The 16,785-nt window shown below is 38.3% G+C and overlaps 1 protein-coding gene across 2 annotated transcripts in view; it reads right to left on the minus strand.

Annotated features, from left to right (window-relative positions):
• The window catches only part of DPH6 (diphthamine biosynthesis 6), a 195,440-nt gene that overhangs the window by 26,188 nt on the left and 152,467 nt on the right, over positions 1-16,785 (minus strand). The window lies entirely within an intron of this gene.

Consider the following 16,785-nt stretch of genomic DNA (forward strand, 5'->3'; position numbering starts at 1 on the left):
TTATTAAAATCTGGATGTACCCAGTGATATTTTCAATTCACATAAAATATTTCTATCACATCCATTCGTTCAGTCAGTTCTTCGACAAACACTTTTTGAAAAATAATTATTAGCCAGGCCTTGCTAGATGATGAAGTTTCAAAAGTAAACAAGATAACGAGACAATCTTCTTGGTCTCTTGAAGCTTACCAAATATACTGTACTCTGTATTTTAATATCACACACTAATGATGCAACAGTGATATTGCCTCTATAAATGAATAGGCACAATCTCTTCTCCCTTTCTATTACTGATTCACCAGTATTGACACATAGGTTCCAAGTCAAGAAATTGGGATAAAGAACCCAGTGGTTTCTATGGCTGAGGAACCAAGAAATCGTATGACTAAATCCTTACAATATCTTCTGTGGCCTCTCTAAATTCTACAAGCTTCAAGCTCTAATAGACATAAGTACTCAGAGAAAAATTCAGCTTTGCTGGATTACTTTTAGCCAGCTCAAAGGCCCTTTGACATCTTGAGAGAACCTCCTCAAGAAGTAAAGCCTATGCCAGCCACTTTCTTTAATGAATCTTCTAAGACACAGTACCTTATTAAAAAGCAGAATCTTTGTAGCACAAAAGCATGACGTATGTATGTGATAGAAAGGTCAGTTTAGGTATGTGAAGCATCCAGATGTGCACATTCCAGATACTTATTTATGGTGTACAACCTTTCTATTTAGCTTTCTAAAAGTTAGTGTTACTAATATTTACACTGTTCATAGAAAACAGCAACTTTATTCCTAACCTATCTCAGGTCTCTGTCTTCGGCTCAAAATTGGGATTATTGTATCCTAGCACTTAATCATTCCAAATGCAATTTTTGCCGTTCTCTTTGATAAGTTTCTCTATCAGTATCATTGTAATGAAAAATACTAAATCATTAACAGATTTTTGAAAAGTTTAATTTCTCAATGAATTTTCATGATTCTTTTCATAATTTAAGTACATAAAATAACAAACTACATTGAAAAATACATAGTTTTCATGCCATCTATTCTTTCACTAAGTTATTGTTATACGGATATATTTAAAGCTATGACATTTGATAAGTTCATTAAGAGAAGTATAGAGAGAACCTTAAGGCCGAGGCCAGGAACTAGATGCTAATAGCCTTCAAAGTCATGACAATCAAAAATGTCTGCAGACATTGCCAGGTGACATTTGTGGAAAAAAAATTCCAGCTACTCAGGAGGCTGAGGCAGGAGAATCACTTGAACAGGAGGTGGAGGTTACAGTGAGCCAAGATCACACCATTGCACTCCAGCCTGAGGGTCAAGAGTGAAACTCCGTCTCAAAAAAATAAAAATAAAATAAAAAACCACCCCTCATTGAGAACCACTGGCATAGCCGTTACCACCCCTATGCCCGCAGGGATGAGGAGAAGGAACAGCTACAAATGAGATCTAATTAAACTAGAGAGCTTCTGCACAGCAAAAGAAACTATCATCAGAGTGAACAAGCAACCTACAGAATGGGAGAAAATTTTTGCAAGCTACCCATCTGGCAAAGGGCTAATATCCAGAATCTACTAGGAACTTAAACAAATTTACAAGAAAAAAAAAACCCCATCAAAAAGTAGGTGAAGGATATGAATAGACACTTCTCAAAAGAAGACATTTATGTGGCCAACAAACATGAAAAAAAGCTCATCATCACTGGTCATTAGAGAAATGCAAATCAAAACCACAATGAGATACCATCTCACACCAGTTAGATTGGTGATCATTAACAAGTCAGGAAACAACAGATGCTGGAGAGGATGTGGAGAAATAGGAACACTTTTACACTGTTGGTGGGAGTATAAATTAGTTCAACCATTATGGAAGACAGTGTGGCGATACCTCAAGGATCTAGAACTACAAATACCATTTGACCCAGCCACCCTACTGGATATATACCCAAAGGATTATAAATCATTCTACTATAAAGCACATGAACACGTATGTTTACTGCAGCACGGTCATAATAGCAAAGACTTGGAACCAACCCAAATGCCCATCAATAATAGACTGGATAAAGAAAATGTGGCACATATACAGCATGGAGTACTATGCAGCCATAAAAAAGGATGAGTTCATGGCCTTTGCAGGGACATGGATGAAGCTGGAAACCATTCTCAGCAAACTAACACAGGAACAGAAAACCAAACATTGCATCTTCTAACTCATAAGTGGGAGTTGAACAAAGAGAACACATGGATACAGGGAGGGGAACATCACACACCAGAGCCTGTCAGGGGGTCGGGGGCTAGGAGAGGGATAGCATTAGGAGAAATACCTAATGTAGATAACAGGTTGATGGTTGCAGCAAACCACCATGGCACGTGTATACCTATGTAACAAACCTGCACATTCTGCACATGTATCCCAGAACTTAAAGTATAATAATAATAAAAAAAAGGCAATATGATTTCTTTAAAAACTTATTTTATAATATAATTTTCATTTCTATAAAAGTGTGTTTATTGTTTCACATATATCTTTTTATTATTATTATTATTATACTTTAAGTTTTAGAGTACATGTGCACAACATGCAGGTTTGTTACATATGTATACATGTGCCATGTTGGTGTGCTGCACCCATTAACTTGTCATTTAGCATTAGGTATTATCTCCTAATGCTATCCCTCCCCGCTACCACCACCCCACAACAGTCCCTGGTGTGTGATGTTCCCCTTCCTGTGTCCATGTGCTCTCTTTGTTCAATTCCCACCTATGAATGAGAACATATGGTGTCTGGTTTTTTGTCCTTGCGATAGTTCGCTGAGAATGATGGTTTCCAGCTTCATCCATGTCCCTACAAAGGACATGAACTCATCATTTTTTATGACTGCATAGTAATCCATGGTGTATATGTGCCACATTTTCTTAATCCAGTCTATCATTGTTGGACATTTGAGTTGCTTCCAAGTCTTTGATAATGTGAAGAGTGCCGCAATAAACATACGTGTGCATGTGTCTTTATAGCAGCATGATTTATAATCCTTTGGGTATATACCCAGTAATGGGATGGCTGGGTCAAATGGTATTTCTAGTTCTAGATCCCTGAGGAATCGCCACACTGTCTTCCACAATGGTTGAACTAGTTTACAGTCCCACCAACAGTGTAAAAGTGTTCCTATTCCTCCACATCCTCTCCAGCACCTGTTGTTTCCTGACTTTTTAATGATCGCCATTCTAACTGGTGTGAGATGGTATCTCATTGTGGTTTTGATTTGCATTTCTCTGATGGCCAGTGATGATGAGCATTTTTTCATGTGTTTTTTGGCTGCATAAATGTCTTCTTTTGAGAAGTGTCTGTTCATGTCCTTTGCCCACTTTTGATGGGGTTCTTTGCTTCTTGTAAGTTTGTTTGAGTTCATTGTAGATTCTGGGTATTAGCCCTTTGTCAGATGAGTAGGTTGCAAAAATTTTCTCCCATTCTGTAGGTTGCCTGTTCACTCTGATGGTGGTTTCTTTTGCTGTGCAGAAGCTCTTTAGTTTAATTAGATCCCATTTGTCAATTTTGGCTTTTGTTGCCATTGCTTTTGGTGTTTTAGACATAAAGTCCTTGCCCATGCCTATGTCCTGAATGGTATTGCCTAGGTTTTCTTCTAGGGTTTTTATGGTTTTAGGTCTAACATGTAAGGAAGGGATCCAGTTTCAGCTTTTACATATGGCTAGCCAGTTTTCCCAGCACCATTTATTAAATAGGGAATCCTTTCCCCATTGCTTGTTTTTGTCAGGTTTGTCAAAGATCAGATAGTTGTAGATATGCGGCATTATTTCTGAGGGCTCTGTTCTGTTCCATTGGTCTATATCTCTGTTTTGGTACCAGTAGCATGCTGTTTTGGTTACTGTAGCCTTGTAGTATAGTTTGAAGTCAGGTAGCGTAATGCCTCCAGCTTTGTTCTTTTGGCTTAGGATTGACTTGGCAACGCGGGCTCTTTTTTGGTTCCATATGAACTTTCTAATAGTTTTTTCCAATTTTGTGAAGAAAGTCATTGGTAGCTTGATGGGGATGGCATTGAATCTATAAATTACCCTGGGCAGTATGGCCATTTTCACGATATTGATTCTTCCTATCCATGAGCATGGAATGTTCTTCCATTTGTTTGTATCCTCTTTTATTTCATTGAGCAATGGTTTGTAGTTCTCCTTGAAGAGGTCCTTCACATCCCTTTAAGTTGGATTCCTAGGTATTTTATTCTCTTTGAAGCAATTGTGAATGGGAGTTCACTCATGATTTGGCTCTCTGTTTGTCTGTTATTGGTGTATAAGAATGCTTGCGATTTTTGCACATTGATTTTGTATCCTGAGACTTTGCTGAAGCTGCTTATCAGCTTAAGGAGATTTTGGGCTGAGACAATGGGGTTTTCTAGATATACAATCATGTCATCTGCAAACAGGGACAATTTGACTTCTTCTTTTCCTAATTGAATGCCCTTTATTTCCTTCTCCTGCCTGATTGCCCTGGCCAGAACTTCCAACACTATGTTGAATAGGAGTGGTGACAGAGGGCATCCCTGTCTTGTGCCAGTTTTCAAAGGGAATGCTTCCAGTTTTTGTCCATTCAGTATGATATTGGCTGTGGGTTTGTCATAGATAGCTCTTATTATTTTGAGATACGTCCCATCAATACCTAATTTATTGAGAGTTTTTAGCATGAAGCGTTGCTGAATTTTGTCAAAGGCCTTTTCTGCATCTATTGAGATAATCATGTGGTTTTCGTCCTTGGTTCTGTTTATATGCTGGGTTACATTTATTGATTTTTGTATGTTGAACCAGCCTTGCATCCCAGGGATGAAGCCCACCTGATCATGGTGGATAAGCTTTTTGATGTGTTGCTGGATTCGGTTTGCCACTATTTTATTGAGGATTTTTGCATCAATATTCATCAGGGATATTGGTCTAAAATTCTCTTTTTTTGTTGTGTCTCTGCCAGCCTTGGTATCAGGATGATGCTGAACTCATAAAATGAGTTAGGGAGGATTCCCTCTTTTTCTATTGATTGGAATAGTTTCAGAGGGAATGGTACCAGCTCCTCCTTGTACCTCTGGTAGAATTCAGCTGTGAATCTATCTGGTCCTGGACTATTTTTGGTTGGTAAGCTATTAATTATTGCCTCAATTTCAGAGCCTGTTATTGGTCTATTCAGAGATTCAACTTCTTCCTGGTTTAGTCTTGGGAGAGTGTATGTGTTGAGGAATTTATCAATTTCTTCTAGATTTTCTAGTTTATTTGTGTAGAGGTGTTTATAGTATTCTGTGATGGTAGTTTGTATTTCTGTGGGATTGGTGGTGATATCCCATTTGTCATTTTTTATTGTGTCTATTTGATTCTTTTCTCTTTTCTTCTTTATTAGTCTTGCTAGCGGTCTATCAATTTTGTTGATCTTTTCAAAAAACTGGCTCCTGGATTCACTGATTTTTTGAAGGGTTTTTTGTGTCTGTATTTCCTTCAGTTCTGCTCTGATCTTAGTTATTTCTTGCCTTCTGCTAGCTTTTGAATGTGTTTGCTCGTGCTTCTCTAGTTCTTTTAATTATGATGTTAGGCTGTGAATTTTAGATCTTTCCTGCTTTCTCTTGTGGGCATTTAGTGGTATAAATTTCCCTCTACACACTGCTTTGAATGTGTCCCAGAGATTCTGGTATGTTGTGTCTTTGTTCTCGTTGGTTTCAAAGAAGATCTTTATTTCTGCCTTCATTTCGTTATGTACCAGTAGTCATTCAGGAGCAGGTTGTTCAGTTTCCATGTAGTTGGGCGGTTTTGAGTGGGTTTCTCAATCCTGAGTTCTAGTTTGATTGCACTGTGGTCTGAGAGACAGTTTGTTATAATTTCTGTTCCTTTACATTTTCTGACGAGTGCTTTACTTTCAACCATGTGGTCAATTTTGGAATAGGTGTGGTGTGGTGCTGAGAAGAATGTATATTCTGTTGATTTGGGGTGGAGAGTTCTGTAGATGTCTATTAGGTCCGCTTGGTGCAGAGCTAAGTTCAATTCCTGGATATCCTTGTTAACTTTCTCTGATTGATCTGTCTAATGTTGACAGTGAGGTGTTAATGTCTCCTATTATTATTGTGTGGGAGTCTAAGCCTCATTCTAGGTCACTAAGGACTTGCTTTATGAATCTGGGTGCTCCTGTATTGGGTGCATATATATTTAGGATAGTTAGCTCTTATTGTTGAATTGATCCCTTTACCATTCTGTAATGGCCTTGTCTCTTTTGATCTTTGTTGGTTTAAAGTCTGTTTTATCAGAGACTAGGATTGAAACCCCTGTCTTTCTTTGTTTTCATTTGCTTGGTAGATCTTCCTCCATCCCTTTATTTTGATCCTACGTGTGTCTCTGCACGTGAGATGGGTTTTCTGAATACAGCACACTGATGGGCCTTGACTCTTTATCCAATTTGCCAGTCTGTGCCTTTTAATTGGAGCATTTAGCCTATTTACATTTAAGGTTAATATTGTTATGTGTGAATTTGATCCTGTCATTATGATGTTAGCTGGTTATTTTGCTCATTAGTTGATGCAGTTTCTTCCTAGCCTCAATGGTCTTTACAATTTGGCATGTTTTTGCAGGGGCTGGTACCGGCTGTTCCTTTCCATGTTTAGTGCTTCCTTCAGGAGCTCTTTTAGGGCAGACCTGGTGGTGACAAAATCTCTCAGCATTTGCTTGTCTGTAAAGTATTTTATTTCTCCTTCACTTATTAAGCTTAGTTTGGCTGGATATGAAATTCTGGGTTGAAAATTCTTTTCTTTAAGAATGTTGAATATCGGCCCCCACTCTCTTCTGGCTTGTAGAGTTTCTGCCGAGAGATCAGCTGTTAGTCTGATGGGCTTCTCTTTGTGGGTAATCTGACCTTTCTCTCTGGCTGCCCTTGACATTTTTTCCTTCATTTCAACTTTGGTGAATCTGACAATTATGTGTTTTGGAGTTGCTCTTCTCGAGGAGTATCTTTGTGGCGTTCTCTGTATTTCCTGAATGTGAATGTTGGCCTGCGTTGCTAGATTGGGGAAGTTCTCCTGGATAATATCCTGCAGAGTGTTTTCCAACTTGGTTCCATTCTCCTTGTCACTTTCAGATACACCAATTAGAAGTAGATTTGGTCTTTTCACATAGTCCCATATTTCTTGGAGGCTTTGTTCGTTTCTTTTTATTCTTTTTTCTCTAAACTTCTCCTCACACTTCATTTCATTCATTTCATCTTCCATCGCTGACACTCTTTCTTCAAGTTGATCGCATCGGTTACTGAGGCTTGTGCATTCGTCACGTAGTTCTCATGTCATGGTTTTCAGCTCCATCAGGTCCTTTAAGGACTTCTCTGCATTGGTTATTCTAGTTATCCATTCGTCAAATTTTTTTTCAAAGTTTTTAACTTCTTTGCCATGGGTTTGAACACTTCCTCCTTTAGCTCGGAGTAGTTTGATCTTCTGAAGCCTTCCTCTCTCAACTCGTTAAAGTCATTCTCCGACCAGCTTTGTTCCGTTGCTGGTGTGTAGCTGCGTTCCTTTGGAGGAGGAGAGTTTCCGGTTTTTCTGCTCTGTTTTTTCTCCATCTTTGTGGTTTTATCTACCTTTGGTCTTTGATGATGGTGATGTACAGATGGGTTTTTGGTGTGGATGTCCTTTCTGTTTGTTAGTTTTCCTTCTAATAGTCAGCACCCTCAGCTGCAGGTCTGTTGGAGTTTACTGGAGGTCCACTCCAGACTCTGTTTGCCTGGGTATCAGCAGTGGTGGCTGCAGAACGGTGGATATTGATGAGCCGCAAATGCTGCTGCCTGATCGGTCCTCTGGAAGTTTTGTCTCAGAGGGGTACCCGGCCGTGTGAGGTGTCAGACTGCCCCTACTGGGGGATGCCTCCTAGTTAGGCTACTCGGGAGTCAGGGACCCTGTTGAGGAGGCAGTCTGCCCGTTCTCAGATCTCAAGCTGCGTGCTGGGAGAACCACTATTCTCTTCAAAGCTGTCAGACAGGGACATTTAAGTCTGCAGAGGTTATTGCTGTCTTATGTTTGTCTGTGCCCTGCCCCCAGAGGTGGAGCCTACAGAGGCAGGCAGGCCTCCTGGAGCTTCCCAGGTGAGGCGATGCCTCGCCCTCCTTCGGCTCACGCACGGTGCACTGCACCCACTGTCCTGCAGCCACCATCTGGCACTCCCCAGTGAGCGGAACCTGGTACCTCAGTTGGAAATGCAGAAATCACCCATCTTCTGCGTCGCTCACGCTAGGAGCTGTAGACTGGAGGTGTTCCTATTCGACCATCTTGATCCCAACCGCAATGTCACATATATCTAAACTGTGCTGTGTTCTCTTTTAGAGATGGTGAAAATTGAGTTGCCATCTAATTACTGTTAGGGTAAGCTTTTAAAAACATTTGAACAGATGTGGCTAACTTGGGTGATTTCATGGTTTGTAAGAATGCCTTGGAGTTTCAGCATTTTAAAAATGAATTCCTAGTAAATTAAAAAGAAATTACTTACATGAATCTATTTTCTTTCTGGCACACTTATTTATATAGATAAATATTCGTATTCATGATAGCTCCATTGGAATACTGCTGATTATTGAACTGAATGGCTAAGAGCATCATGATTTCCCTAAGATTGTAATAATCATAATTGTTGAATTTCTTATTAAATCCAGCTTTTTCTTCTTTTAAATCAGTCTCATTTATCTGTCAGTCATTTTAAAATGGAAAAAAAAAGCGAAACTCATACTTCTTTACCTTCCACCTCCACCTAGAAGAAACAATGAGGTTTACAAAAATCACAATTTCATTTTATAAATGGTATTCTTAACATAGAAGATAATTCATTCATAACACTTATTAAGGATGTATTTATTGAATATCTACTCTAGGTTTAGTATTGTTTTAGGTACTAGGGATAAAAACGGAAGCAGCCATGTATCCTGCATAAAACAGCTTATTGTCTTATATAGACCGAAAGTTAAATAAGCAATTACAACATAGGGTAGTGATTATTTTGGCAGATGCATGAAATGCTGTGACAGTATAAAGCAGGGTACCAATCTAAAAGGAAGCTAAAAGTCTTAAAGTAAATAAAACTGAAGCTGAGTTCTAAAGGATTAAGTTAACCCTGAAAGATGGAAGGGGGAAGAGAGAAGGCAAGAGAGAAGGAACGAGTATTCTAGAAGAAACTGCATGTGTTAAATCCAAGAGCACATGATAGGTACTAGAAATTTAAATGAGTTTGGCATAGCTGGAGCATAACTGGATGAGTAATGGCAGTGAGACAAGGCTGAAAGTCTAGACAGAGGACAGGTCTTACACGGCTTCATAAGCCATGCTAAGTCATTATCCTAAGGTCAGAGCGAACCCATGGAGAGGTTTTAAGCAAAAAACTGACCTGATTGCATCTGCATTTTAGAAACATCATTTTGGATGAATGATGGAGAATGGGCCTGGATGTAAGTCTAGAAGCAAAAAGAACTGAGCAGTTGCTGGAGGAATCTAGGCAGAAGGTGAAGGTTTCCCAAGCTGGCAAGTAGCAGTGGGGATGGAGAGGAGAGAGTACATATTTTGAGAGATTTTCTTCGGAGGCTGAAACTGTAGGAGAGAAAATGTAGTATCTCTTCGTCTTCCATCACAAGGTTCATGGTTGAGGAACTTATGACAAAAGATGAATTAGAAAAGAAAAGCAGAAAAGCATACAAATGTATTTAATAAGTTTTATATGACATGGGAAGACTTCATAATGGAATGAAGATCCAAAGAAACAGGAAACAGTTTTTTTTTTTTTTTTTTTTTTTGAGTTGTGCAGAACTATGAATGGAGGACAAAGGGTATGATCTAATGGCAATAAACTGGGGTGGAACTCAGCAAGGCCAATTAGTTCAGATTCTTTTCTGTATCCCTGTGTGACATTCCTTTCCTCTGGGTGTAGAGAGGATGGCTCCGGAATGAAGGTCTTATGACTTACGGGAAAGTCAAAGGATTCTTTTATGGCCCACTTCAGGGCCATAAAATGAATGGAGGGAGGTCAGAAAGTGGCCTTCCTGCTTCTGCTGTTTTCTCGAATGTCAAGGTGGCATATTTTGGGGTAGTGCCCTGAACTCCATCAAAATTAACAATTAATTGAATGGAGGATTGAGGAGAGTTAAAAAAGAAATTTAGGAACATTCTCAGCTTTCTGCATTTGGAAAGTGGATAGATGGTAGTTCTGTTTACTGATATAGAGAACTTAGTATGAGTAGTAGTTTTCTGGGAGAGTCCAGAGGCCTTATCCTTTTCCAATTTATGTGGCATATAATACCACTTATGTCTCAAATCTTTTCAATTATCTTCCTCAGGCTTCCACATTACTATATTTTCTAAGTTATTGTTATGCTTCTCTGACTCCTTTCCCTCCTGCTGTTCCTAAGTTATAAATATCCCTCAATGTTTTCTCTAGAATATGTTCTTCTCTCTTAATGTGTTCCCTATAACAGCACCATGCACTCCATGGCTTCAACCATCACCTTTATGCTATTCTGCTGCTAATACTAATACGATCACTACTAATTAAAGACTATTTGGTTTATGACTTAAGATAATTATATTATCATCTTATTTAATACTCAAAATGACTTTTAAAAATAAAAAAGAGCACAGGCTTGAAATCAGATAAACTTAACCATAAATTCCAGTTTTGCTACTTCCCAGCTGGGCAATGGAAATACTCACCCCATGAGTGATTCCTCGTTGTAAATAATAGTACTGATCTCATAGATGATTAAATAAAATAATGCATAAAAAGCACTTAGCACAGTGTACAGCACTTAGTAAGCACTTAATAAAAACACAACTGAATTCTAAGAGTGGGTACAGTGCATGTTATAATGAGGCACAGTGAAAGCAGCATTGCATCATTGGTTAAAAGCACTGGCTTTGGAGACGGACAGTTCTTGGTTCATTCAAATCCTGGCTGTCACTTTCTAGCTACATGACCTTAGGTTATATAAGTGCTTCCTCTGAGCCTTGAACTTGTGATCTGTAAAATGGAGATGACAATAGTACCAACCTCATAGGAAAACTGTTTTCAGGAATAAAACCACGTCAATGGAATGCCAAAAGTGCTGTCCAGCACATAACATATACTCAATAAAGGCGCTGCTAATTTTATTTTTAACTCTTTTCCAGAGGTAAAAACTAGCTTGATTTGCAAAAATTATCAGCTTAGAACCAAACAAAACCAGGACTTAAAGTTATGTTTGACTCTTCATAATATCCTGATAGATAACAAACCTTAGTCTTTAGCCTGAACATGTCAATTGTGCTCCAGTCTGATAGGTTAAAAGACATATGCCTTTGGTTTATATGTTATTATCTAAAATTAAATATGTGTAAGGTCAAACTTATCATGTTCTTTCTCAACCCTGTTCTCTTCTGCAGAAATAAATGCTTCCAGTTCTCCCAATCATTATGTGTGGACTAATCTTCAATTTTTTCTTTTCTAGCTCCTGGCAATTTGGTGCTAATTTCTTTTTCAATCTTCCATAAAAATCTTTCTTTCAGCTTTGTTCCATCTCTCCATCCTTACTGTCAATGGTTAAATACTGTGAGCTCTCACACCTGTTTCCCATAACAGCATTTTACACTCCTTTTCATTTCCATCTTCTACTCCTAATCCATGAATACTGCTGCCAGATTAAATCTCCTGAGATTTCTTTCAATAATATAAATCACAGTTGGAGAGAATTCTAAATTTTATTTCTTACCCCAAATCACTTGGCCCATCTCTCCAGCCTCTTCACGAATGGGCCTTACATTCCCACCTAACCTATTCTTACGCATCTACCAACACCAGCTCTTAGTTTCATTTAGACCAAATTTCTTTGTTGTCCTTGAATGCCTTCTTGCCAAAGAGTCTTCATTCATATTGATTCACTTTGTTGCCACCACCCATGTAGATTTCACCCATCCTTCAAATCAGTTCTAACCCTTTCCTCAGCTACTCCAGGTCATGTGGGCATCTTCCATCTTTTAGCTCCCAAGTGCTCTTATAGTAAGTATCAGTTTGACTTTACCTAGTTAAATTTATTAGGGATTTCCCCCCCTCACGTTCTATACTCTACATTCCACGGAAAATGCCAAGTCTTTGATTTATTTTGTAATTCTTATAGCAGTTAGCATAGAACTGGACACAGAAGTCCATATACGTAGCAGTTAGCATAGAACTGGGTATAGAAGTTCTTACACATACTTATCATTCAATTCTATCAGTACCACATGACATTATCAACTAACAGCTCATCTACAACATGCTTTCAGAGAAATGAGAGGGTCATATTGGAATAGCCACTAACTGCCGAGGACCCACACCTCTTTTTGTCAAATACTACTACAAATCTCAATAGATACTACTGCCAGTTACACTACTTAAAACACACCTTTGAGAATCCCACTCTCTTCCTTTAAAACCTTCAGTTACTCCTCATTGTTTACCAAGCCCCATAATTGAATCCTCCTCCAGTATTCAAAATCTCTCACAATATGACTGCAAATTCCTTTGTCAGCTTTATCAATTTATATATACTTATCACAATGCAAGAATTCCTCTGGCTGCTCCTACCATCATGACCTCTGGCCATAATATGATTTATCTCCACGCTAGCAGAAACTAACCAAGTCCCATTCGACCTAACAGAAGGGGAAGCAGTTAGTCTTGGGCTTTAACGTTGAATATGCTGCAGGCCCATTTGCCCTTCAATACTCAAAATATATTCTAAATAAGTGAGACTAACTTCTGAAAATACATTGTGTTTCTCCTTCCCCATGTGTTGATACAAACTGTTCTCTTACCTATAACAATCCAGCCAGTCAAAAATCCTATCTATCCTTCAAGCTCGTTAGGACTATCAATTTATCTCTGAAGTTGCTCTGAATTCTCTCACAACATGTAATTTTTTTCCTTGAAATTCTGTGATCCATGATTTTTACTGTCTTACTTATTACTATATATTTTAATATACCTTATAATTTTTATTTATGATAGCCATTGGATGTCTCAACCATAAAGTTATACAAAGTTCTATATATCCTTCCAACTTGGTTATGTTCAAAATTCAAAATCTTCTTTCAAAGATGTTCCAAACCCTTTTGACTTCCAACGTCAGTTAAAGGCATTTTTTTCCATAAAGTCACACTGCAGGGAACAAGTCTTAAAATTCTGTCTTTCTCACCCACAACATCAAATCAATTTTTGTGAACTTTTCTTTCCATTTTGTTTTTTAAGTAATAGGTAACTGGGACTGCAAGTTGTGCTTTTGTCAAACCTATAAGGAAGAGAAGTTAACTTCTATAGAAAAGTGAGAAGAAAATTTGTCAGTTAACAAGAACTGGATCTAATCTTTTATGAGGCAGGGAATAATTTAGGAAAGGAAGTCTATATTTTTAAATATGTGTCTTTCTTGTTAAAAGTGAATACATGCCCTAACAACCTTTAAGCTTGAAATCTAAGTTGCATTTATCCAGGTTTAGCTCTTACAGCACCCAGCAGAGTGGTATGCTTCTTAAGTAGTCAATACATTTCTGTTTACCTTTGACTCAAGGCTGGAGGCCAGATTTCCCAATTCTTTGACAGTTGGCTTAGAAAGAGCAACTAAACCTATACACTCACAATTTTTAAAAATATAATTTTGCTCTTCCATCTAGCACATGGCTTTTACTTAGATGATCACAAGAAATCTCAAAGAATAACTGCTACTGGTAAAGATGGTAGATTGAACCCACGCATCTACTCTCACTCCCTTTTAAAATGTTACTGGAAAATATTTCATAAAATGGCATAAACCCACAGAGATGGAGAACACAGGAGAGGAGGTGACAGCATTAACCAATTTATCAGGACCAAGAACACTGAGCCTGTGGCCAACAATGGGGAATGCTGAGGACCAATCTGATTTACACAGTAGAATAACCAAAAGGGTAAGGAGCTAGTGACACCAGGTACCTCTGGAAGTCAGAGGGAAAGAAAAAGGGCACTAATTAAGAAGCAGTCAGATTCTTAGGTCCCTCTCTAAGCTGGCTACTGCTTCTCTTCTACCCTGGCAGAATGCTGGAGGTTTATTCCCTGCAGCAGATAAACAGAGGAACTGGCCTGGGAGAAATGAGACATAGTTAAGGACAGAGGTATACAATAAAAACAGATGGAATCAATTTATATATACATACACACACACACATACACACACAAAAGATTCTGAGACCTCTAGCTATTTTTCCCAATCAACTCCTAGAAAAAAGCAAATTAGAGCATGCTATCACCTTCAAGACAGGAGAATGGAGAATCCTTTGCTTTGGAATATGAACAGCTCAGACTAAGTAGTCTTGCTATACTTTCTGTGATACTGTGAAACAGTAAGAAATAAATATATGTTCTCTGCCCCTGGTTCCCAAGATGGAGCTCCTAATACTCTTGTAGATAGGAGTGCCAGGAGAATCTTTTGTTCTAACATTTGGTCTTTGACCCCAGTTCCAGAGACAGAGCTCCTAAGGCCTTTGTAACTTCCTGAGTGATAGAAACATCTTTTGTTCTAATGAGGTAACCCTTGGTGGGCTCCTGGATAGCCTTGGGATGGGCAATGCTTGCCAGGGAAACCAACCTTGTGATTAGAGGGTTGGAACTTATAGCCCTATCCCCTAGCTACCTGGAAATGGAAAAGTGCTGAAAGTTTAGTTGCTCACCAATGGCCAATGACATAATCAATCACACCTACACAATGAAGCCTCCATGAAAACCTGAAAGGACAGGGTTCAGAGAGCTTCCAGATCACTGATCACATGGAGCTGCCTGGAGGATGGTGCGCTGAAAGACAGCCTGGAAGCTCTGTGCCACCTTCCTACACACAGTGCCCTATGCATCTCTGCATCTGGCTGTTCATCTATATCCTAAACTATATCCTTTATGAATAAACCAGTAAATGTAAGTAAAGTGTTTCCCAGAGTCTGTGAGCTGTTCTAGCAAATTAATAGAACCCAAGAAAAACGTCATGGGAATGCCTGATTTATGGCCAGTTAGTCAGAAGTATAGGTAACAACCTACTACTTGTGGTTGGCATCTGAAGTGGTGGCAGTCTTGTGGGACTGAACCTTTAATCTGTGGTATCAGAATTAAATTGAATAGTCAGACAGACAGTTGGTGTCTGCTGGAGAATTGCTTGTTGTGTGGGAAAAACCTCACACATCTGGTGTCACAAGTGTTGTGTTGAGTGGTATGCAAGCATAGAGAAAAAAATAGTTTATTTTTACTTCAAATTCCCCTATAGTAAAACTCAGGGTCAAAAAGCCCCATCCACATACCTAGTGCTTACAATCAAATTCTTAGGCTCCCTGCTCTTACATATTAGCATAATAACACAGATTACAAGAAATCTGAGGAACATTTCTAAAATGAAAGTTAGAGACCAAAACAAACAGTGAGGAAAATAGACTATGCATGGGAGAAGAAAATGAAAACAAACAAAAGCTATCAATATTCTTAGGGAGATTAGAGAATATATTACATTAAGGATGGGGTATTATAGATTTAAATAAAAAGAACATTTAAAGAACAAAAAAATAAGCTTTTAAACATTAAAAATGACATAAAAACAAGATAAGAAGCAAAATTGAGAAATTCTAGAAAGAACAAAATGAATTAGATCAAAACTAGGAGACAAAAGTTAAAAGTTAAGGACCATTTAAATAACAGAAATAAAGAATTTATAGAATAATAGAAATTCTAAAAGCAAAGCCAGAGGGGAGGTACACCAATGAAATAATTCAAGAAAACTTCCTACAACTCAAATTTCCAAACTGAATATTATTCCTGTTCCAGCACAGTGGATAAAAACATACACACCCAAGATACACCTAAGAGTCACAATTCTAGGGGCAAAAAGAATATCCTATACACTTCCAAAGAAGAAATGGAGAGATATGGAGAAAGTCATCACATACATTTAGTCAGGAATCAGAATGGCTTTGGGCTTTTCAACAGTACACCAAGCTACAAGGCAATGAAGCAATACTATCAACATCCAGAAGGAAAATCATTCCCAAACAGAATTCTATGACCAGTTACAGAATCAATCAAATGTGAGGAAAGATTGAAGACATTTTCAGGTATGCACAGTCTTCAAAAATTTACGCCCATGGGTTCTTTCTTATAAATCTCTTGGAGAATGTGCTTCACAAAAATAAGACTTAACAAAGGAAAACACTGGATCCAGGCAACAAGGACTCCCAACACAGAAAGAAGGTAAAGGGAACCCCAGTATTATGAGGACATGCCCGAATGTTAGCCTTATAATAGGCATAGCGAGAACCTGGTTCAGATTAGATCAAGTCAGAAGGCTCTGGAAAAAGACTTCTTCAGGAAGAAACTGACAAAATACTTCATAGGTCTGAACATCTGGTTAAGAGATTAGAAAACTGGCAATGAGTGTAGCGCTGAATTTGTGGTAAGTACAGAGACTACCAAATAAATGAAACAAGACAATTATTCACTCAAGAGAAAAAATAAAAGTTGTACAGGAAAAGAAAGGTTTATTACCAGAGTTTATTACCTGACTTAGCTGTGTAGTGGGTTTTTACAGTTATTGTAATATAAACACTGGATATTGATCTAATGAGAATAGAAATATAACAATATAGGAAGATGGAAGGAGGGAAAGAGAACACATATGTAATGGAGGGAAAGGGAGTAAACACAGTGAAATCTGCATATTCCAGAGTGGAAAGTCAATAAATAATGCAAATATTAGTGGTGGTGGCGGTGAATC

Source organism: Symphalangus syndactylus, chromosome 5 (assembly GCF_028878055.3).
Source record: "Symphalangus syndactylus isolate Jambi chromosome 5, NHGRI_mSymSyn1-v2.1_pri, whole genome shotgun sequence".
In the NCBI taxonomy this organism is placed as follows: domain Eukaryota; kingdom Metazoa; phylum Chordata; class Mammalia; order Primates; family Hylobatidae; genus Symphalangus; species Symphalangus syndactylus.